The following is a 13,958-nucleotide window of genomic DNA, read 5'->3' as shown; positions in this document are numbered from 1 at the left end:
TGATCCCAGGGTCCTGGATCAAGTCCCGCATCGGGCTCCCTGCTAGGTGGGGAGCCTGCTTCTCCCTCTGCCTCTGCCTCTCTCTCTCTCTCTCTCTCTGACTCTCATGAATAAATAAATTAAAAACATTAAAAAAATAAAAAACAAAAAAATAAAGAAGCCAGCCAATAAGGAAACAGTATGTGAAATGAACAGAAATGAAGAATGTGATTCTTTAAACAAAAGCATTTTGCCAAACTAAGCTGGTAATGCAGACTTGTCCAAAGATCAGAATCATATCCCTGTGCCAAAGACCAAAAAAAAAGCCAAGCTACAAGCTTCTTAAACCTGGACAGGCCAGTGCACAAGGAGTCACAATACAGGGAGTCCCTGGCAGAGAGCTCAGGAAGTGAAGCCTTCCACAAAATCGCTGGAGGCTATTCCCACGTCTGTGAATACGAAAATTGTTCCAGCCCCTGAAACTTCCTCAAAAAATCCTCCTCCCTCTTCAGGAGAAATCAGTCACCCTCACAACCCACATGCCAGGACCTCTGATCTCATACAAAGTATCTCCACTGAAAGGCAGCCCCAATATCCCCAGGCTGGCGTCCAACTCAAAACAAAACAGAAAAACACTGCAGGTCAAGTCAAACAAAATATGTATGCAGGCCAGAAACACCCCAAGGGGCTGCCAGTTTGCAATCCCTGATCTAGAGGAGAAGATCCTCTGACTAGTTCTAAACAGGAAGGATTTAGGAGTCCCCTAAGGACGCCTAACTTCTGCCAGAGGAACTGCTTTTCCAAGGAGCTATCCAGGGTCCTACACCACTTGGCTCCTGAGCTTTAGAACCCATGATTCCACCTCCTTCTTTTGCTTAATCCACTGTCGAAATTATTTTTTTTAAAAGAAAGATTTAAAGATATTAGGTACCTATTACATGCAAGGCACTCTAGGGATACAAATGCCCTGAACCTTACTTCTCTGGACTTTTTTTTTTTTTTTAAAGATTTTATTTATTTATTTATTTGAGAGAGAGACAATGAGAAAGAGAGCACATGAGAGGGGAGAGGGTCAGAGGGAGAAGCAGACTCCCTGCCGAGCAGGGAGCCCAATGCGGGACTCAATCCAGTAAAAAAAATTTTTTTTTAAAAGATTTTATTTATTTATTTGAGAGAGAGAATGAGAGACAGCACGAGAGGGAAGAGGGTCAGAGGGAGAAGCAGACCCCCCGCCGAGCAGGGAGCCCGATGCGGGACTCGATCCCAGGACTCCAGGATCATGACCTGAGCCAAAGGCAGTCGCTTAACCAACTGAGTCACCCAGGCACCCTAACTTCTCTGGACTTTTGACTTTACTACTTATAGTTGTATGTCGTCCTGGACCCAGTGCTGTCTGCCACCCAAATTACTAGAGATCCAAACCACTTCTCTATATACCACATTCAATCCTATATACCATATTGATTTTAATGGCTTGGCTAGCCAGTAAAATGAAGGCTCAGCAGCTTGGTCCCCCTAAAAGGGTTATCTTTAGTTTTAAACTCTAACAACTAAAAGCTGTTTTCTTTGCAGAAGAACACAACTGCCCCATTACAGTCAGATATCCTTGGGAGTGAACAGTACAATGCTAAATTAAATGTATGCCCTCCCCTGAATCAAGATGGCATTCCCATGCTTTACTCCATTATGACTCTATCATCTCCAGATTTCCTCAGCATTTCCATAAAAGCAGTAACATCTTTGCCAAACAGAAAAGACTAGCTGCCCTTGAAATAGTAACTCAATCCAAGGAGGGAAGGTTTATTGCTGGAAAAATTTTATTTACCAAGTCCTTCAAACTAGATTTATGAGCAGGGGAGAACACAACAAAAATGGCTTTTAGAAAAAGGCATCTGGCAGCAGGGAGGACCATGGCATGGAAGAGGGCAAGAAAGGATGCAGGGAGGCTAGTTAGGAAGCTCCTATAGTCCCGCCATGGCCAAAACAGGCTCCATGTCTGAAAGAGGGTATGGTCCTACAGTCCCTAGCTGACTACCTGCTCACTGAAGACAGTCTCATTCATCTGAGTATCACCCAGCATCTAGTACCATGCCATTACATGGTAGGCACTCAAAGGTCATAGACCCATAAACCACCACTCCTGTGGGAGTTCTCAGTGTACATATCAAAGAAACTAAGGCCCAAGAACTTAAAGTGATTTGCCCAAGCTCACAGAATGGGTGAGTGGTAAAAAGCAAAGAACGAGGGCTTTGGAGGCAAGAAGGTCTATGTTCACATCCAAGGTTGCTGTGAGGCCTTGGGCAAACCACCCAACTCAACCTTTCTCCGTCTGTTTTCTCATCTGCAAAATAAGAATACCTATTTTGGGGGGCACCTGGGTGGCTCAGTCATTAAGCGTCTGCCTTCAGCTCACGTCATGATCCCAGGGTCCTGGGATAGAGCCCCGCATCGGGCTCCCTGCTCAGCAGGAAGCCTGCTTCTCCCTCTCCCACTCCCCCTGCTTGTGTTCCCTCTCTCACTGTGTCTCTGTCAAATAAATAAATAAAATCTTAAAAAAAAAAAAAAAGAATACCTATTTTTTGTAGAGTTGCCATGAGGATTAAGACATACACTGTCCCCTAGATACAACCACCAATTTACAGAAAATTCAGAACACGGAAAACCCTACAGGAAAAACCCAGTTACTTCAACAAATAAAGGTAACAACAACAAAAATAGAAGTGAAATTACAAAATTAAGAGACTTAAGATATGTAACAACCAATTAAAATGTGTGGATCTTATATGAATCCTAAGTCAAACAAACTGTAAAAATAAGATTGTGACATTTATGAGATAATTGGAAATTTGAACACAATCTGGATTTTGATGGTATTAAGGTAATTGTTAAATTTTATAAGGTATGAAAATGGCATTGTGGTTGTGTTTCATGTTTTTTAAATAAACTTTACCCCAACATAGGGTTGGAACTCACAACCCTGAGATCAAGAGTCACATGCTCTCTTGACTGACCCAGCCAGTTGCCCCTGTGGTTGTTTTAAAGTCTTCCTTTAGAAATATATTGTGGAATAGTTAAGGGCAAAATAGAACAGCGGAGATTTTCTTCAAAGCGCAGGATGAGGAGAAGTAGGTAGGGGTATAAACAAAATATGATTGTGAATTGAAGCTGAGTGATAGGTATATCATGCTTCATTAACCTACTCTGTCTACTTTGTATATGTTTAAAATTTTCCATATTAAAAATAATTGGTTAGGTTTAAATCCTGGCAACTCCATTTACTAGCAGTGTTGACTATAGGCGTATTTCTTAACCTCCTAGTGTCTCAGTTTCCCATCTATGAGGATCAACAGAACCTACTTCTTAGGGTTGAGGTGAGAATAAATATGGTTTTTATATATACAGATTTTTTTTAAGAAATCTTTTTTTTTTAAGATTTTATTTATTTGACAGAGAGAGAGAGAGACAGCACAAGTAGGCAGAGAGGCAGGCAGAGGGAGAGAGAGAAGCAGGCTCTCCACTGAGCAGGGAGCCCGACGTGGGGCTCAATCCCAGGACTCTGGGATCATGACCTGAGCCGAAGGCAGCCGCTTAACCAACTGAGCCACCCATATTTGACATATAAAATTATATAACACGTAAATGATATAAATTTACACATATAAGTCTTATAATACATCATTTATAAAGATTTCTATATACACAAAGAACTTAGCACATAGTAACTTTCAATAAACATCAGCCCTGTTAGTATGAACACAAGGTACCAGGCATGGTATCTCAACGGAGTGGGCACCCAATACATGGCAGCAATTATTAATATGAAACACAAACTTAGGTTTAGAACCTAGCTCAGATTTTTAATCAAGTACTCAACTAGTCTCCTCGACAGAAACCCGAAATACCCTCTGGCAAAAATGTTCCCAGTGGCAGCTCTAACATCCCCAGTCTCTCCTGACAAATACCCCAGGACCTGACACAGGATCAGGACCTGACTAATGTTTAACATGGAAATGCTGCTCTGGGAGCAGGCAGGGCCACCTTATTTCCCCCAACCAGATAATTTAGGGTACATTTTCTAATATTTGCTGACAGAACAAAGAGGAAAGGCTCTAAGAAATGATCAATGTTCATGCCAGCCTTCAAAGTGATTTGGTAAAACTACAGAAAATAAACACCCAGCTAGGGTCGACCCAGCAGGATAAAAGCTGACCAAGAAATGGCAATTTTTCCCTGAGCAAATATACAAGTAATAGATGAGCTCAGAGAGACTAAGCTCTTTAGGTTTTGGCATTCCCATCTTGCCCCCTCCCCCTTCTTTTAAGAGAAGACAAACTCTCAACATATTTCAAGTAGGACTGTTCACTGGATTAATTTATTCCCTGAAATGATGTAATTATAGGCAAAGAGTCATTCTCATCCTTCTATCCAGTTTAAATACAAACTGGCTTGGGAACAGACCTTTTCCACCTGCTCCAGAAGGCTATGAGAAGGCATCCCACCCTTAAAGTATGAGACACATCCTCCCCCCTCCACCTCAGCTCATTAGCAGGAATAGGGATGCCACTCAATTTAGTCACTCGTGTGCTTCTGTTCAAGATGTTCCCATCACATACAGAATGTCCTCTATCTCTACAGCCTAAAATCTCCTGTGACCATACTTTCTGGGAAAAAAGGGAGGAGAAGGGACAGGGGCACAGCAACTGAGAAGGGATATCTGGGTGTTGCCTCTGAGTAGTCTGGGAGATATAGTCCAAACACAGAAATACTGGTTCACACACACACACAAATCTTTTCTTATAGAAAAGAAATATCGGTTCACAATTTATAAGCACAGACAGAATACAAAAAACTGAAGTGGTCCCAGATAATATACAGTCACTATCTTTATCCTACAAAACCCAGTGAAATGCTCACACCTCCATAAATGTTCCCTGGGTACCACCCCCCCAAAAATGCAGCAGTCTCTCCCTCCTCTGAAATCCCAATCTCTTTTCCTTTTTATGGTACTGCTGAGAATTCAAATTATGGTTCTTAAAATTCACTTCTGTCACTACACACCAATCAGCATGACTTAAAATGAAAAATATAGACAATGCTAAGTGTTGACACGGACATGGAGCAACAGGAATTCTCTCATATACCACTGATGGCAGTGTGATCTGGGATGCCTCTGAAAAGTGTTTGGCAGTAACTACTAAAGCTGAACATACGCCTACCCTGTGGCTTGAGGTTGGAGAACACTACCTGCTCTCCCCTGACCCCCTGAAGTTTTTCCTAGCCTTCTGCCACATCACTGCCCCTGTCTAAATACTTCCATCATTCTTTTCTCCAATCCTAGAGGCTGATTCAGACCACTCTTCCTGGTCACTCCAGCCCAAAGAGATCTCCTCTTCTATGGAAAACTCTGCCATTTACCTATTAACTCTGACAAATGGCCCGTGTATTCTTCACATATAAATTTCATCATCTGGTTTTATAATGTACTTTTTTACTTTTAGTAACATTATCTAACTTGCTCCTCACAATAACACTGTGAGGAAGTTAAGATAAGGAGTATTAATCCCCTTTTATAGATGACAAAAAGGAGGTTCCAAGAGGAAAAATGACTTATTTCCGTTTACCTGGCCAAATTAGTGCCAGGGAACAAGAGTAGACCTTAGTCTTCCAAACCAAGCTATCTACACCAAACTGCCTTACTGTCAGATACATATTCATGATAATCTTATCTCCCCAAAGAGACCATGGGTTTCCTGAAGGCAACAATATGCTATACATGTTTACATCCCTCACAGCACCAAGAAGGCACTAGGTGGGCTCCATACAGTTTGGATGACTGATTTCAATATTGTCCACAATCTTCAAGAACAGGCACAGACATATTTCCTCTTCTTCTAGACCTCATAGGCAATGCTAAATTAATTGCTGGAAGAAATTATGAACACAACACAGCATCCCAAAGAACTTTTTTGAGTGTAGAGACCAGGAAAGAGGAAGACCCCCTTCAAGATCAGGGTAAGTTCAACAGTCCCTCCATTTCCTAAGGGATCTGTGCTGCAAAGAGTCAAAGGCGGCTGGTACAGACAGTGGCAGTGGGCTCAAGAACCACAATTTAATCACAACTAGTAAGTCACAAATTGAGCAAATGCCAGAAACCACACCTAAAATAATTCACTTGCAAGCAAAATAGAGAACTATCTTATTTCAAAACTGAGTATAATAAAATAATTCAATATAAAACTTAATTTTCTTCCTTCCTAAATAAGAACCTAGACAATATCAAATCTTTCTGGAAGCCAGCCAGAGAATTGATGTGAGGAAAACAGGGAAAGCACTAGGCAGATGTCTGGACACCCAAACCTGAAGGACAATGTTGTCCCCTACCCTCACATTCTTCACTTTATAAAACACTGCATGTGGGACACCTCAGCAACAGAGGATAAAGGGAGGGAAAATAAAGGTGGGGAGGGCACACCTGGGTGGCTCAGTTGGTTAAGCACCCAGCTCTTGATTTGGGGGCTCTTGATTTTGGCTCAGGTCATAATCTCGGCTCAGGTCATGATCTCAGGGTCTAAGCCCCATGTTGGGCTCCTGCTCAGTGGGGAGTCTGCTTCAAGATTCTTTCTCTCCCTCTGCCCCTCCCCCTGCTCGAGTGAGCTTGTGTGTGTGTGCGTGCGCTCTCTCTAAAATAAGTTAACTCTTTCTAAACATTGGAAGTCACATTCAAACAGGTCTCCTTGCCTAGTGATACATCCATCAATTCTATTTCTAGTCTGAACCCTCAACCCAAATATCTGGGCCAAGGAAGCAGGAATAAGCAGCAGCTAGGATCTACTGTACTTCTCTGTCTCCCTCTCAACACTGAAAATAATTTGAGGGCAGGAATTATGTCCTGCTTGCTTTTATGTTCTCCATAGAGAGAATACAGCAGGTACTCCAAATACCTGGAAATGAATGACTGAACTTTGGGATGGAAAGCAGCTACCCAAGCATAATCATGCTACAGCAGCTAGGTAACCTACTTAGCATGATAACTCTACCAAGACCCTAATTTTAGTCTTTTAATTGGTGTGAAAATCAATTTAGGGTGAGTCTTTAAGGTCTGAAGAAAAGATATTCTTGTGTTCAACTGATTCAGGCGTAGCTGTAATTATTATATTGACAAAACCGTCATTCAGTGTCAGCTTACAGCTATCTGGAAGAACAAAGTCCCAAAGCCTTAAAATGGTCTGTGTAAGCAGGGAACAACATTTGACTTCTCAGTGTAGTATGATCATACTTCCAGAAAGGAAACCCAGACCTAGAGAAATAATGAGTTATGGAAATGATTCTTTTAAATCTACTGCTGAGCTTGCTTTCACTGGCACAAATAATTACAAAAGAAACTAGACAAACAGATCAACAGACACCATGCAAACAATACCTTTAACTAGGCTTAGTAAAATCCTTAACAAAACAAACAGGAGACTGCTAAATACCAGATAAATGCCTCTGGAATGAAGAAAACCTGGCCAATAATATTAAGCTTATAAGCCTGGCCTTCTAAAAGAGAATACTTACTTGGAATAAAGCAATGATTCTTACCTTGACAAATAAACAGAACTATTCACTCTCTACAGACGGCATTTCAAGGGCCAGGTAACCTCAGCAGAGGTATCTACCTCATAAAGCTAAAGCTCTAAGGAAATGCAAATTTCTGGTCTAGTGTTTTTTCCAGCCCTAGTACTGTTTGGGTATCTTATAGTGGTTTTTTTTTTTTTAATGTTCTCTTTATTCTATGATTTTAAACAGTTTGCTACATATTTAAATATAATTTTTTATAGTCTTAGACTCCAAGTTTGTCCATGGGACAACAGCTCCAAGTTTATAATGGAACTCGGCAGACAATTTGATAAATTCATCTCACAAGCAATTTTTCAGCAATCTGTCCACTCTAAAAAGCAATATCCATCTGTTTATATACCGAAAGGTATCTGTGAACCCAGAATTTAGCCCTATAACATACTCTCAATGCTCCTTCCAGAGACAAATTCTCAAGCCACTTACAGCTTGAGAACCGTAATTCATACTATTAAGAGGTAAAAATATCATTCAAGATTATCTAGTCCAACCCTGTTGTTTTAGACAGAAAGACTGAGATCCCAGAGAATATCAGGTAATTATAATTACATGTCTTTGGCAAGCATCAAATGCCTGCTGTTTCCGCCAGTAGAACCACACTGGGCATGTGGGGAGAATGGCCAGACTTGCACTTCAGTCAGTGGAGCACTCCAAATACATGTGTCTGAGCCTCAGAAAAATCTACATATTTAACCACAATCTCCCTACCCTTACCCCTGCATGGAGAGCAGGGGGCAGTGGACAGCCTAAATGACTTTTTGGGAATATAAACTAGAACCCAGTGATAATATTCCACCCTCCCCCCCTCCTCTGATGAGGTACAGCCCACTTATTCACATCAAGTCCATTATGAAGTAAAAGAGACACTAAAACCAAAGAAAAAGAAGGGGCTGTGGAAACAAAAGATAATAGGGCGTCTGAGTGGCTCAGTCGGTTAAGCATCTGCCTTTGGCTCAGGTCATGACCCCAGGGTCTTGGGATGGAAGTCCCACATTGGGCTCCCTGCTCAGCAGGGAGCCTGCTTCTCCCTCTCCCTCTGTCTACCGCTCTGCCTACTTGTGCTCTCTCTCTCTGTGTCAAATAAATAAAATCTTAAAAAAAAAAAAAAACTTTAAAAATAAATAAATAGGTAACTAATTAATACTTGGGTAGATACCTATCTCTAGTTATTCACGTAAGCAGGGAGACAAAAATGAGTAGAGAAGGACCTCCAAACCTTTTTCGCTCTGGCTCCCACCCTTTTGGTCTTTTACAAAATTTAAGGGAGGTCTTAGACTATTTTATGATGAAATGAGGCCGGCCAGAGAAGGAAAGGAGTTGGCCAAGCCCACAGACTGAGTTAGTAGCAGGAACCAGACAGAATGACCCTCAGGCTCATGACTGGGTTTCCCAGTTTATCCCACTGCCCCCCTCTCTCTAATCCTCAGAGTCTAGGAGCTGTACGCCACCTCGGGTCTAAAACTTTCCTTACAGAACCTAGTGGGAAGTTGTAGGTCAGCAGGCTAACATTACTAGTCATCTCCCCTTCCAATTATACATTTTATACATGAAGCCAAAAGAGAAAAAAAAAAAAAACTAGGTTTTTATAGACATTCATGTCTATATACCCCCTCCCCCTACCACTGCCTAAGAAAAAAAAGGGAAGAGAGAAAGGAGGAAAGAAAATGCCTCTCCAAGAGATATACTATCTAAATCATGATCTAGAATCATAAAATGTTATTGCTAGAAGGGACCCTCATATAGTCATCTAGTCATTATTTTCTATCATTATTCAGATGAATAAACCGGGACCTTCGCCACCTGACAAAAAGACTTGGAGTACAGAGCAGGGTCTCCTGACTTCTGTCCCAACAAAAATCCCTCATGGTCCCTCCCCATCCTGTCCCACCCTGACCTGCCCCACCCCACCCTCTGCCTCCACCACTGTTATCTAAGCTACTGAGATCTGCTGCCTTTCTGGATGCAAGCTCCGGAAGCTACAGCTTACTTACCTTTGTTTTCCCAGTGCCTAGCCAGTAGTAAACACAGGTGACTTACAGAGGGCCACATAAGCAGATGGAGAGTCTCAGCACCAAAGGCGTTGTCTAGAAAAAATGTAAGCCTTCCTTGGCTTAACATAAGCAGTCTTCAGGGCTATGCAGGGCCTAAATGTCTGGGATCAATATTTCCTCCTTTTCTAAACTGATGTTTACATCATCCAGTTTAGCCAGGAATAGTTACCAGATGTGTTGTGCAATACTGTCCCTCACCCATGCTTCCCACCCCCAACCCTCCCCTTGGAGAACTAGGATCAATAACTAGAAGGTAAATGAAAGCAGACGTAAGATGAACCTGCATGAGAAATCCAACTCCTCTCTTATGTCTTCACCTCAATAATCAGCATCCCCATCTATATAACTGCACCAGAAAGAAATCTAGAAGTCATCCTTGATGACTCTCCACACCAGTAATCTTTGTGTCTCACTGCTCAAGTCCTTCTACACATACACATCCTTCATTGGAAACCCCATCATCTCCTACCTGTATTACCACAACAGCCTCCTTCTAACTGGTCTTTTTGCCCATGGTGCTCTAGACCTCCAAACCACTCCCCAAACAGGTAGCTAGAGATATCCTTCTAAAATGCCCATAGGAGCATGGCCCCCCCTTCACCTCGAAATGAAGTCCAAATTCGTCAACCGGGACAACAAGGCCCTTTCATGACCTGGCTTCTGCTCTACCTACCTTACCAGTCTCATCTCATCTCTTGCCATATCTCCCCATCTTTTGCTTTATGCTCCACCCAGAAATCTTGAGAAACGTGAGAGATGTATTTACCCCTCTGGGTTAAATGCAACCCCTCACCTACAGGATGGGAATAACAATAGTATGTACTTTTCGGGGTGGTTATAGGAAAAAATTAGCACATGTTAAATGCTTAGAGTAGCACCTGATATAGGAAATGGCCAAAAGTCTCAACTATCACCACCACCATCAACAGACTTGCTATTCCTTCTGCCTAATCTTATCTTTGTCTCAACTCTCCAAATCTCTTCTTTTCCTCCTGCCTTACGTCTCTGTTTTTCTTGAGATCTGGGCTTAGCCAACTTCTCTGAAGAAACCTCCAAGGTTTGGTTAGTTACCATTCCTCTATGCTGTAATATTGTTTATCCCTATTCACAACACTTCTCACATTGCCTGTTTACTTGCCTGCCTTCCCCACGAGGCTGTACAGACTCAAATCCCCAAGCTTAGGACTGTGCATGGCAGATGCTTAATAATTTCTCTGTAAACGGAAAACTTTCTAATAATTAAGTGTCCAATGAAACCGAATCTCAGCAAGTAGCCAATTCAAACGTTGGCCAGATGGCTGGCTGGTCGACAGGACTTTAAAAGCCCTTCAACTACAAGATTCTATCCAATAAACAATTCAACACATTCAGACCTCACCTTGCACTCAGGGGTTTGGACTTAATACCTAGGCAATGTTAGGCCATCAGACCTTTAAGGAAGGTGCAACACGTTCAGATCTGTTTGCTGCCCCATTATCCATCTCTGGAACACCTCACACCCCCACCCCCTGTTGGTATCAGGACAAAATTCCAACTACCCTTCAAAAACACCATATTCCACCACCTTCCAAACATACAGAAACAGAAGCAGTCAAACCTAAAGGAGTTTTGAAAGGCTAAATGCATTTAACTCCATCTTAACCACCTGCAAGCAATGAGTATTCATAAACACCCTCTAGGAACCCAAAACTAATCCTACTTGTGTGACTTTATGGAAAGAGGAGGGCAGAGAGAATGCATTTCATAAAGGTAATCCATTTAATCATCCTCTGAGTAGTTTTGATCCGAGCTGCTGTCATAGCACTGCTATTCTTGATCACTGCAGCCCGATATTCCCAAACCCCGGATAGTCGGAAAAGCAAGCGCAAAGAAGCAAGGGTGGAGAGCCCTCTGGGTTCTATTTCAAGGGTAGGAGGTCCCTTTCGAAGACACAAAAGGGGCCAGCACAGATCTCCAGAAAAGGCTTCGGTGATAAGGAACTTCAATCCACAGAGCAGAGGAAAAAGGGGGAAAAGAGCTTAGCCAGAGGTACAACCAGGCCTCTGTTCCTGCTGTGGGGCTGCATGCCACACCCTACTGCAGAGGACCATTTTGCACTTACAAAGCACCTTGAGTTCAAGGGAGGCACTAGAAGTGCCAGCTTTGGCAGTCCCTAAAGGACAAAAGAATGTAGGATTCCACTTATATGAGGTACCTAAAGTAGTCAAATTCAGAGACAGAAAATAAAATGGTGGTCGTCAGGGGCTGGGGGGAGAGGGGAATAGGGAGTTAGTGTTTAAGGGCAACAGAGTTTCAGTTGCGGAAAATGAAAAAGTTCTTGACGGGCGCCTGGGTGGCTCAGTTGGTTAAGCGACTGCCTTCGGCTCAGGTCATGATCCTGGAGTCCCTGGATCGAGTCCCGCATCGGGCTCCCTGCTAGGCAGGGAGTCTGCTTCTCCCTCTGACCCTCCCCCCTCTCATGTGCTCTCTCTCATTCTCTCTCTCTCAAATAAATAAAATCTTTAAAAAAAAAAAAAAAGTTCTTGACAACAATGGTTAGTGGTGATGGTTGGACAACAGTGTGAATGTATTTAATGCCAGAAAACTGTCCGTTTAAAAGTGGTTAAAATGGCAAATTTTGGGGCTCCTGGGTGGCTCAGTTGGTTAAGCGGCTGCCTTCAGCTCAGGTCATGATCCCAGGGTCCTGGGATCGAGCCCCGCGTCAGGCTCCCCGCTCAGCTGGGAGCCTGCTTCTCCCTCTCCCTGTCTCTCTGCCTACTTGTACTCTCTCTCTCTAATAAATAAATAAAAATCTTTAAAAAATAATAAAAATAAATAAAATAAATAAAAAATAAAATGGCAAATTTTACCTCATGTATATTTTTACCAAAAAACAAAAAACAAACCCACACCGGCTTTAAAGTTATATTGTCTGCAGTTATCAATTACATGATCCTGAACAAGTCATATAACCTCTCTAAGCCTGTTTCTTTCTTCCTCTGTAAAACAGAGATAATAACTAATTCATACATTCGGCTCTGAGGAATAAATGAGACACCCCACAGGAAGTCCTTAGTCCAAGAACTGGTACCTGGTAAGTACTTAATAAATGTTAGTTATTATTTCTACTACTACAATAGACTTTCACAGCCATTTTTCACAGTCCCCACACAAACAGGTTCACAGAGCCACAATGAGTGGCTCAGTTAATGATGCTACATCAAATCCTCTGCCCAGGAAAGGTGTTCTGTCCCCACCACTTGTTAATTTGGTGACCTAAGTAAGGCAAGTGCCCCAACCTTGCTGTGTCTCAATTCTCAATTACACCTGTAAAAAGGAGATGTAAAGCAAACTCTAAGAACTCCCTCACAGAACTAGGTTAGAAATCAGATGATTCCAGAAGAGTTCTATAAACCATAAAGTACCATACGATAAAAGTAATGACTAATGAGAACTGGGTACACCTGTGCACAAAATCTGACCTTTTAATGCTAAACCTAAGGCATGGAGAGTGGCTGGAACTAAACAACTTTCTCAAGATTTCAATTTACTCAGGATTCCTGTTCTGTTAAGGCCTGAATAAGTAATTTAGTGCCCCTTCAAAAGGTGGCAAGGGATGGCAGAAATAAAACTATTACTGGACTGCCAAGCAGAAGACTGGGAGTTCTAATTCTGTCACTAAGGCAGTCTGTGAATTTAGACAACGTACTTGCCCTTTCCAGTGTTAACAGGATAGGGGGAACAAGGCAGATAAAAAAGTTAGACCAGATGGTAAGACCCCTTCCAGGTCCTACCTACCACAACTCCTAAATCCAGAATTTTGGAAAGAGAGCACAACAGACCTCCAGACTCCAAAGAACTAATGCAAACATTAGGAGACTCCTTCAAGATGTGGCCTAGGAACTCTATCTGATTTTTAGACACTCCCCACAATAGGGATCAAACACACTGGAAAACTAGAAACTTGCCAAAGTTAATTTTAGTTCACTTTTACCCCTCTTGATCTTATCTGAAATGGGAAAAATAAAACCCTATTTGAAGGCAGGGAGTTGAAGCAGTTGACTTGAGCCACTCCTGCTTCTCCTCCCCCAAGTAGGAGCTATAAATCTAAACACTATAGAGAACACGCAAAGTTGGGGGGGGGGGCGGGGAAAGAATATGCCGTAAATAAAAGAGAGACCTCACTGTTATAATGACTTAAGCCTTCCATGAGCCAAAACCCCAGAGAACTTCAGTTGTGCTTGAGATCTGGAGTCCGCCACATTCATCAAATTCTAACGGGCAATACTAGCAAGAAATTCATAGTAATTTCCTTCCCCTCGGACCTCCCCT

General features: G+C 42.3%; 1 protein-coding gene across 12 annotated transcripts in view; it reads right to left on the bottom strand.

The window, feature by feature from the left end:
* The window catches only part of RALY (RALY heterogeneous nuclear ribonucleoprotein), an 87,921-nt gene that overhangs the window by 72,473 nt on the left and 1,490 nt on the right, over window positions 1-13,958 (bottom strand). The gene's annotated exons all lie outside the window — the stretch shown is intronic.

This window comes from Mirounga angustirostris, unplaced genomic scaffold (genome assembly GCF_029215605.1).
Source record: "Mirounga angustirostris isolate CCGP_5_RB_7025 unplaced genomic scaffold, mMirAng1.0.hap1 SCAF_10, whole genome shotgun sequence".
Classification (NCBI taxonomy): domain Eukaryota; kingdom Metazoa; phylum Chordata; class Mammalia; order Carnivora; family Phocidae; genus Mirounga; species Mirounga angustirostris.
This window is presented reverse-complemented; position numbering and strand designations above follow the sequence as displayed.